The sequence below is a fragment of the Malaya genurostris genome, chromosome 2 (genome assembly GCF_030247185.1).
Source record: "Malaya genurostris strain Urasoe2022 chromosome 2, Malgen_1.1, whole genome shotgun sequence".
Lineage (NCBI taxonomy): Eukaryota > Metazoa > Arthropoda > Insecta > Diptera > Culicidae > Malaya > Malaya genurostris.
Genome location: NC_080571.1, coordinates 142,416,003 through 142,424,186, shown reverse-complemented (window position 1 = coordinate 142,424,186; position 8,184 = coordinate 142,416,003). Strand labels below are relative to the sequence as shown.

Below are 8,184 nucleotides of genomic sequence, written 5' to 3'. Positions count from 1 at the left end.
CGATGGCATGTAGCAAGAATTGATTCATTAGATATAACAGGAGATATTCACGATCAAAAACTTATCACTCTCTCAGAGGGTATATTTTCCCGATCATAAGGGAAGAGCAAACCAATATTATAACTATAGTTTATTCAGTTATCATTGCTTATTTAGCTATCATTATGGATTGTAAAATGTTGCAAGAATTGCTGGGAATAGTAAAGTAATGAATAAATTTACAATGATAGCTCGTTTTAATATTATTTTCTTATTCTGACAGTGAGTAATGTATGAGTGTATTAAAGTGCCGCTGTCAGCATTTTCTGTCATTTTAGTAAATTTTAGTGAGAAGTTCATAATATACACAAAAAACTCGAATTTTGGCAGAATAATGGATTGAATATTGTAAACCCTGTTTAAATGATTTTGAGGACTGATTAATTTATTCGAAGTATAATCTATATCTATAATATTTGTAACGCCATAACTCCGGAACTTCTTTACGGATTGCCACCAAACTTGGCACAAGTAATTCTTGCATTTCAGAGATGGTCTTAGGGGTATTTTTATAGGGGAGGGATGGTATCAAGTGTCATTAACCGAGAGGGGGGTGGGGGAGTGGTCATATAATTTGACGAAAATTGATGCGTTTTGAAGACCATAGAAACATTTTGCATACCGAAGATATGATAATATGGGGGGCGGATGTAGCAAGTGCCTTGGATATGGGGGTGTAATATGCCGGGAAATTCAAAGAACTAAGGGACAATTATATTGATTTGCTTATGAACGCGAGTGTATGAATGTTTCAGCATAACTACGAAACAACTAAAGAAATCGTCACCAAGCTTGGCGCTATTCAGAGGTGGTCATGAGGCTTATTATGGAGGAGAGCTGTAGTAAGTTCATTAAAAATGGAGAGTTCAATATAAAATTTATGTGACGAGAAACGATGCTTCTTGACAAAAAAAGATATATTTTATATTATATCAATCGAAATTATAAAGCCATTTCTGTAGCAAGTGCCCCAAACATGAGAAGTGTAAGTTAAAATTGATCGAATTTTACGGAAAACATAACAACACAAAACTGACACAATTTGACGAAGATACCATGAATTTTATGATTATTGTGAGATCTGAGAACGTGAGCAATGTGAACATTTACGGAGTATTGTTTAATCGGGTTGCCATCTTAGTTATGTTTCACTACAATCAGAGTATTTCACTAAGCAGGAAAACTTCAAGAAAATTTTTCGGCCTTATCTTCCCGAAACATTTCCGAGCAACACCATTATATCCATTATATCTAGGCTTAAATCGATCGGAATTTACGAAAAACCTTGTTTTAAAGCACATAGAGGTGCGATAAATCCTTTCTCTTGTTACTCCTATTTTATAAGCGTTACTAATGCATTTAAAAAGAGAATAATTGAGTCTTGAAAGAAATCATAAAAGTTTATTTGGATATAAACTAGCATCACCTTTTCAATTTGTGAACAGTATTGAACAGATCCGTTTTGTCCGTTCCCCACATTATCGCTCTTTAACAACTCTTTGATAGTTTGAGCCTATATCACCTTGTAATTCCGAAACCGAAAGTCGGATACGCATAGTGTTCACGAGTATCGTGTAAAATTATAATACCTTTCATTTACACCTAAGTTTATGAAAATTCATTCATTCATCTCTGAGAAATCTTCACTGAGAATGTTTGCATTTTTCCGGTACTTACGGAACCAGAAACTGGGGACCGGTATTACAGTGGGTGATCTGTCTGCAAGAGTAACTAGAGAAATTTATGATCAATTTTCAAGCGAATCGCAGCTCTCTACACGGTCATTTATGATAAGCACCTAGTCAAAATGTTTGCACTTATCTTCCTGTAACTCCGTAACCGGAATTTACATTCAACTAAAATTCTTGAGCATTGTATAGAATCACAAGACCGTTCAAACGAATCTAATCTTATGAAATTCGGTTCAACCAACTCTGAGAGAAAGTGCACTCGATTTGTTGAGCACACACATACAGACTTTGCCGATCTCGACGATCGGATTCAAGTGGTATATGATACTTTGTAAATCCATGCAAAAATCGGAAACGTACTATTTAGTATGAAAAACACTCTTAAATATTTTTAAATACAAACACCGGATAAAAATATTGGGTGTAAAAAACAGACTCAGATCGTATATATAATGCAAAAATTGTTGTAAAACATCTTCATTTCTAGAACCGAACAAAAAATTGTATGCAAAACGCGATGTATAACTTCAGGTTAGCTGGTGAGACGTAAATTTACATGATTTTTTCTTAATGTGTCCCTTACAAAGATTTACAAAAAGACCTTTTCCGAAATGGAATAGATGAAATGGATTCCGGTTAACATATACTCTGTTTAGTCTTCACAAAACGTGTTTTTGGGGGCCGGGTCTTACTCCATGCTAGTTCCATGAACATTTGAGATATTTTCACCCTTTGTATTGTCGAATCACGGTCTGTAATATCCACTTGTCATTAAATTATATGTGTTTTTCTGGTTAACCTGGTGAAAAGCAATTTCAAAAGCCGTTATGATTAAGAAACCCGCACAAAAAAATTTCGTTTATCTGTCGATTCCAGAGCTCTGACAAAACATTCGAAACTACTGCAGTGTACCAAAAATAGGCGACATAGAATAGCATTATAATTTCGTTGAGGTGCGATGAACAAGACCTCATTGTGTGGTTATATACTAAATGCACTAGAAAAATTTAATATAGTAGTTATGTTTTTACTACATATTTGAGAATCTCATGAATCTACTTGGAATGCATGCACAAAAGTTCATTAATCTTATTTATTATTTGCATATTTTTGCATCACGTTTATTGATGAAAGAAAATGAGAGCCTTTGACGTCGATAAACGTTTTTTAATACCCAAGATCAACTCATAGAAAAATCAAAACCATCCCGTTCAAATTCCACGAAGGATTAGAAAGTTGTTTGTCGAAGTAAATTTAATATCTGTATCATCTCATTCACATTTAACATTTGCAAAGTATTTATTTTATGCTCGAGAAATGATTGATTTTGATTTTAGATTATTAATAGCAAACGCAGACCAGATTTTGCAATTCGATTATTCATTACCACGAAAAGCGAAACGTCGAACAAAAAGAAATAAAAACATCTAGAAGGAAGGAAAGAGACAAAAAATTAAACAGTTCGAAGCAGCTATGAAAGCGTTCTCATAGCTGGGTGACGAAGTCATTTAGTAGGGCTTATAATATAATGGCTGTATTTCCACTCACTAACAATCGGATGCCATGGCCTTGCGTTGAAGCTACCGCCTTCCACTTCAAAAGCGCAGGTTCGAAACTGTTTCATCTTTAACAAACATGTTAAATATAATTCATAACTAAATTTAGCCTTCAAGTATGCAATTAAGCTCTTCCCCTCAAATATTTTTTATGGCAAATTTCATACGCCTAAATGTTGGCTATAAATACATTAAGCTTGTGATTCTATTTTTAGATCAGCACGACTAAATCGTAGTAATCAAAATTGGGTTCAAATAGACATCAAGAAAGAAATTGGGTATAAACTAATATTCTTGTGGTATTGTTTTGGTATCTTAAATAGCTCAATTTGTTATGAATCTGGTATAAATGGTCTAAGTTTTTGGTATTCAGTTTTGATATTTTAGCTCTTAATTCAACCTAACCAATACCAAATAAAACTATTTAGATATTCCGAAATGAATGACATAATATGGTCTTCGTTAGATATTCTCCTCTGATCGGGTTGAAAAGGCGCCCCATAGTAAAGTAAGTCGTATTCACGACAAAATGCCAAACTAGTTTGGAGAGTTTTGAATATGGTAGATCCAATGCTGCTGTTCGTTTTATGAGTACATCTAGAGATCTTGTCGCTGAAGGTAGTTCATAACATATAACACAGTGTCATAACATACGAAGAATCTCCCATCAAGTTGATCGTAGCTAGATCCTAAAAATACGAGCTTCGGTACAATCGCTAGATTACGCTCAGCATAAGTCTGCATAAACTGATTGGATTATTGAACGAATTTGTTATTCTGTCGGCACGAACAAAATTGTATCCTCTTGTGCTACAAGAATAGTAATATTGTATTAGGTCCAAGCAAAAGCGTGCAGAGTTTGGTATCTGTAAAACATAGGTTAATATCAATAATCCAGTTTAATTTTCTTTGACCTTAACACTAACAACATAAAGCATATCTGTCATATGTTTACACCACGTAGTATAACGCTAGTGTTATGATATCAATTGTACTGTTATACATTACCTTCAGATGAGGAACTATCAATCGAAACGGAAATCAAACTGTCTGCGATGGATCCTGAGCATGTTTGGTTACATAGGTAATCAATCCCGCTCTCAAACTTGCCAGCCTTTCCAATCCACTTAGTGTACCGATGTTAGTAAGATGAAAATCAATATCGAATAAGTGATATCCCGGTCGCAATTTGTAGTGCTCGAACGATGAAAAAAGTTGCCTTATCTGCTAACAACATAAAGCATATCTGTCATATGTTTACACCACGTAGTATAACGCTAGTGTTATGATATCAATTGTACTGTTATACATTACCTTCAGATGAGGAACTATCAATCGAAACGGAAATCAAACTGTCTGCGATGGATCCTGAGCATGTTTGGTTACATAGGTAATCAATCCCGCTCTCAAACTTGCCAGCCTTTCCAATCCACTTAGTGTACCGATGTTAGTAAGATGAAAATCAATATCGAATAAGTGATATCCCGGTCGCAATTTGTAGTGCTCGAACGATGAAAAAAGTTGCCTTATCTGCTTTTTGTTTCGGAGGTATTGTTTCCAGTACCGTACTCCATGGCTCTGAATTTAATTTTGACCATTCAGTTGCTACTTGCGCTTCTGGATCTGTCAACGTATCAATCGGTTTTTGGCACTTAATTTTTTTTCCTGTGTTTTACCTCTTTTGCATCAGATTTCCGCTTTTTTTGCTTAAAATTTCCTATCTTATTTGCAACTTTGCCACCGAAGTTTTTTCGGTCCCCATTTTTAGGAGTGTAATAATTTACCTGCAAGATATAAAGTTTAACTATTCGCGTATCGTATAGAGAAATAAATTATATTTACAGACTTTTCGTGTGGAAAAAGAGTGGTTATAACACGAACGTAATTCTCCAAGAGCTCTTTTTTAGTGATCTTACACTGACCTAAATGATAACGAGCGATCACACCAGCTAGTTGAAACCTAAGACAAGACCTGACAACTGGCTTCTTATTCTTCCTTCCGAATCATCCTTCTCGTCATTTTCGCCCTGTGGAATAAATACCATCGTATCGGCCACAGCGTAGCCATATTTACAGATTTTTTAATAACTATGCTAGGAAAAAAATAATTCATTTAAATTTTTAGACTTTAGGTTTTTGATTTGAAATAAACATAAAACATGTTTTGGTGAATGCATTTCTTTATTATATATTAATGCTTAAAAACAATTAATTGAGCTTTGATGACAAAACACGAATTATCTCATGTTGAACGAAAAATCGAATTCATTGTTGACGTATTACCGGATCTTTTGGAAACCGGAAAAAGTCAGATTTGGATAGAAATGCTTAATGCGACCACAGTGTGGAACACAACAGTTCATTCTTCTCGTAAAACTAAACACACTTTCGAGTTTACACTAATTTAACAAATCTTTTTTGGTTACACTTTAATTCACTAAAAAGAAAAACAGGTTGGTGCCTATTTTAATTACACAGTCTTGCCACTATAAACATTTATTACCAATGAAATTGAAAAAAAAAGTGAAACGTTCTCCGAAAATTGGTTCATTGGTGAGCTAAAATTATACATTTCAATAAATTTGTTTCCTGATTTTCTTTATACTTGGCATAATTGCTCGCGTACCCTGCACAAGTTTTTTCTTTTCACAATGTGCAGGTGGCAACATCAAAATCAGCCAATCAGAAACTGGTCCATTTTGGAACAAAAGCAGCCCCCTCAGATGTCAGGTCTTGTCTTAGGTTGAAACTGCTTAGCCTCTGAAAGTTCTCCGTCCTTAGCACATATTGTTATTTCTTTCCCCTCCTTAGTTTGGGTCAGAAGCCCTAATAAAACACTGGGTGATAGCGGAACTGCTGCGTCTCCCGTAGCGAATGAATAATTTGATGTATTACGATTTTCCGAATACAAACGTGATTCGGCTTTCTCGGCAGTAGAAGTACATTGCAAACATCGGATTGTTTATGATATCTGCGAAATTGGGACAATTTTCCTGGGTGATTCGGAGGTTCAATTCGGCAGATTGATATTCAACTTCCGTTGACACAACTTGATTTTCCTCGGCGTCCAAGCCGATTGACTCTTGAGTTTCCCCTTGATTGAACAGAGAAGATTGTGGAGGTGAACTTTCACTTTCCTTCGAATTTGCAATAATCAGTTTTTCCTTGCATACACTCAGTCTAACTTCCTCCGCGATAGCTAATTGCTGAAAACAAAAAATAAATTAAACAATAGTTGCAAACACGAGATTAAAGTAAAAATCATATACATTTCACTCCCTCCAAGCATCTATCATATCACAAATAGCACCGTATTTCCAATTGGTTCCTCCTGCTGCATTCGGTTTCAAATGTTCTTTTAGTTCATCGAATGAAACCGTGCACAATGTATGTAGATCAAGATCACACTCTATATAAATACATCAAAATGTTAAGAGCTCATTCAATGCTTGTAAGACGATATACTTACGTGAAAAAACTTCTAGTAAATCACTCGTGAATTCCAAACCACTTAACAAAACGTTAGTAACTCGACTAGTTCCAGTCATCTTGTTTCGTTTTTGGCACTCTCTTACTCTTCACTATATGGGGCCGGGTGTTAATTAAAAGTTTCAAAAATAGTCGCGTAACCTTTTTGTGTCATAATTTTGAACGTTAATAACTCGGTCATTTGTTGATGGATTGTTATAATTTAACAACCAATCGATTCGGAAAGTTTTAACCTAAACATGTATGACGACGTCGTTTCAGTATTTTAATAGTATACTATTGAAAAAATGGTTGGAATAGACCTATGTTTTCATCCACCAATCCCTGTTGTACAAAATGACGCATTATTTGTTGGTGAAATTTCCTGTTGTCTGCGCAACACCGTGTTCGCTTGAGTATCTTATATATCATCTAGCTATTGAAGAACCGAATCATCGTGGTCTTTTAAAATATCCCATGCATTTAGCAAATTTTTGATCGATTTTGCAATTAAAAATGCCTTACTCTTCGTTACACGAGGCTGGGTGTCAATTTAAAACATGCAAAACTAATCGCGTAACATTTTTCTGTCATAATTTTGAACGCTTATAACTCAGTCATTTGTTGATGGATTTATATAATTCAACAACCAATCGATTCAGGAACATTTAACTTAAACTTATGAGATAACGTCATTCGAATATTTCAACTGCATACCATTGAATAATTGGATTGAATTGAGTATTTTATTTTGGTTCTCTGGTAACTATCAGGCCAATTTAGAATTATCGACGATAGATTTTTCAGATCTAATTTGCAGCGCTTGTTCCTCGATATTTTATTAATGGATTTTCCAAATTAAAATGATTCCGAATGTATTCAATATTGTAAGCTTAAAATATTGTAAGCTTAAAAATGTTTTAATTTGTCAACGGATAGGTTTGCATACTTAAATCTTCATTCCCATACGAACAAAACGTGACAATGTGACTGAACAAGTTGTTGTCCCACCAGGAATTAAACGCTTCGAGAGATTCAAAATTAAATCCTGAAACTTATCTAAAAGCGGCCTCCTCACTTTAGTAGTATAAATGAGTTCAACAGGCTCACATATACAGTACAATTAGATGCAATACCATATACAGGGTCCGGCACTCGAAGTGTAACCAATTAAAAAGGCCATAAATTCAGTTTGGAAAATTACTTTTACCTAATTCAAAGTACAAAATGTGTAAAAATAATACAAAATTCAGAATCAATTCACTTTTGCTCGATATGACCACCTTTTCCCTTGACTTGATGACTTGAGAGAGCGAAGGAGTTGCTTCGTTTGGCCGAAAGCGGTCAATTTCCGAACATTGTATTTTCGAAAGCGGTCAATTTCCGAACATTGTATTTTGTTTGGGTTTGGGTTTGGCTATGGGTAAAAA

The 8,184-nt window shown here is 34.8% G+C and overlaps 1 long non-coding RNA gene across 2 annotated transcripts; it reads right to left on the bottom strand.

Moving 5' to 3' along the window:
* Positions 1-206: 206 nt before the first annotated feature.
* Positions 207-7,076, bottom strand: LOC131431841 (uncharacterized). Of its 2 annotated transcripts, none has more exons than XR_009229737.1 (7): positions 6,756-7,076; positions 6,556-6,695; positions 6,037-6,492; positions 5,129-5,246; positions 4,601-5,070; positions 4,295-4,510; positions 207-4,152 (listed from the first exon to the last, which is right to left on the bottom strand). It is a non-coding gene; the product is annotated as an uncharacterized LOC131431841 (long non-coding RNA). The 2 variants fall into 2 exon arrangements; XR_009229738.1 differs by having other exon boundaries at positions 5,133-5,246.
* Between the last annotated feature and the right edge of the window lie 1,108 nt (positions 7,077-8,184).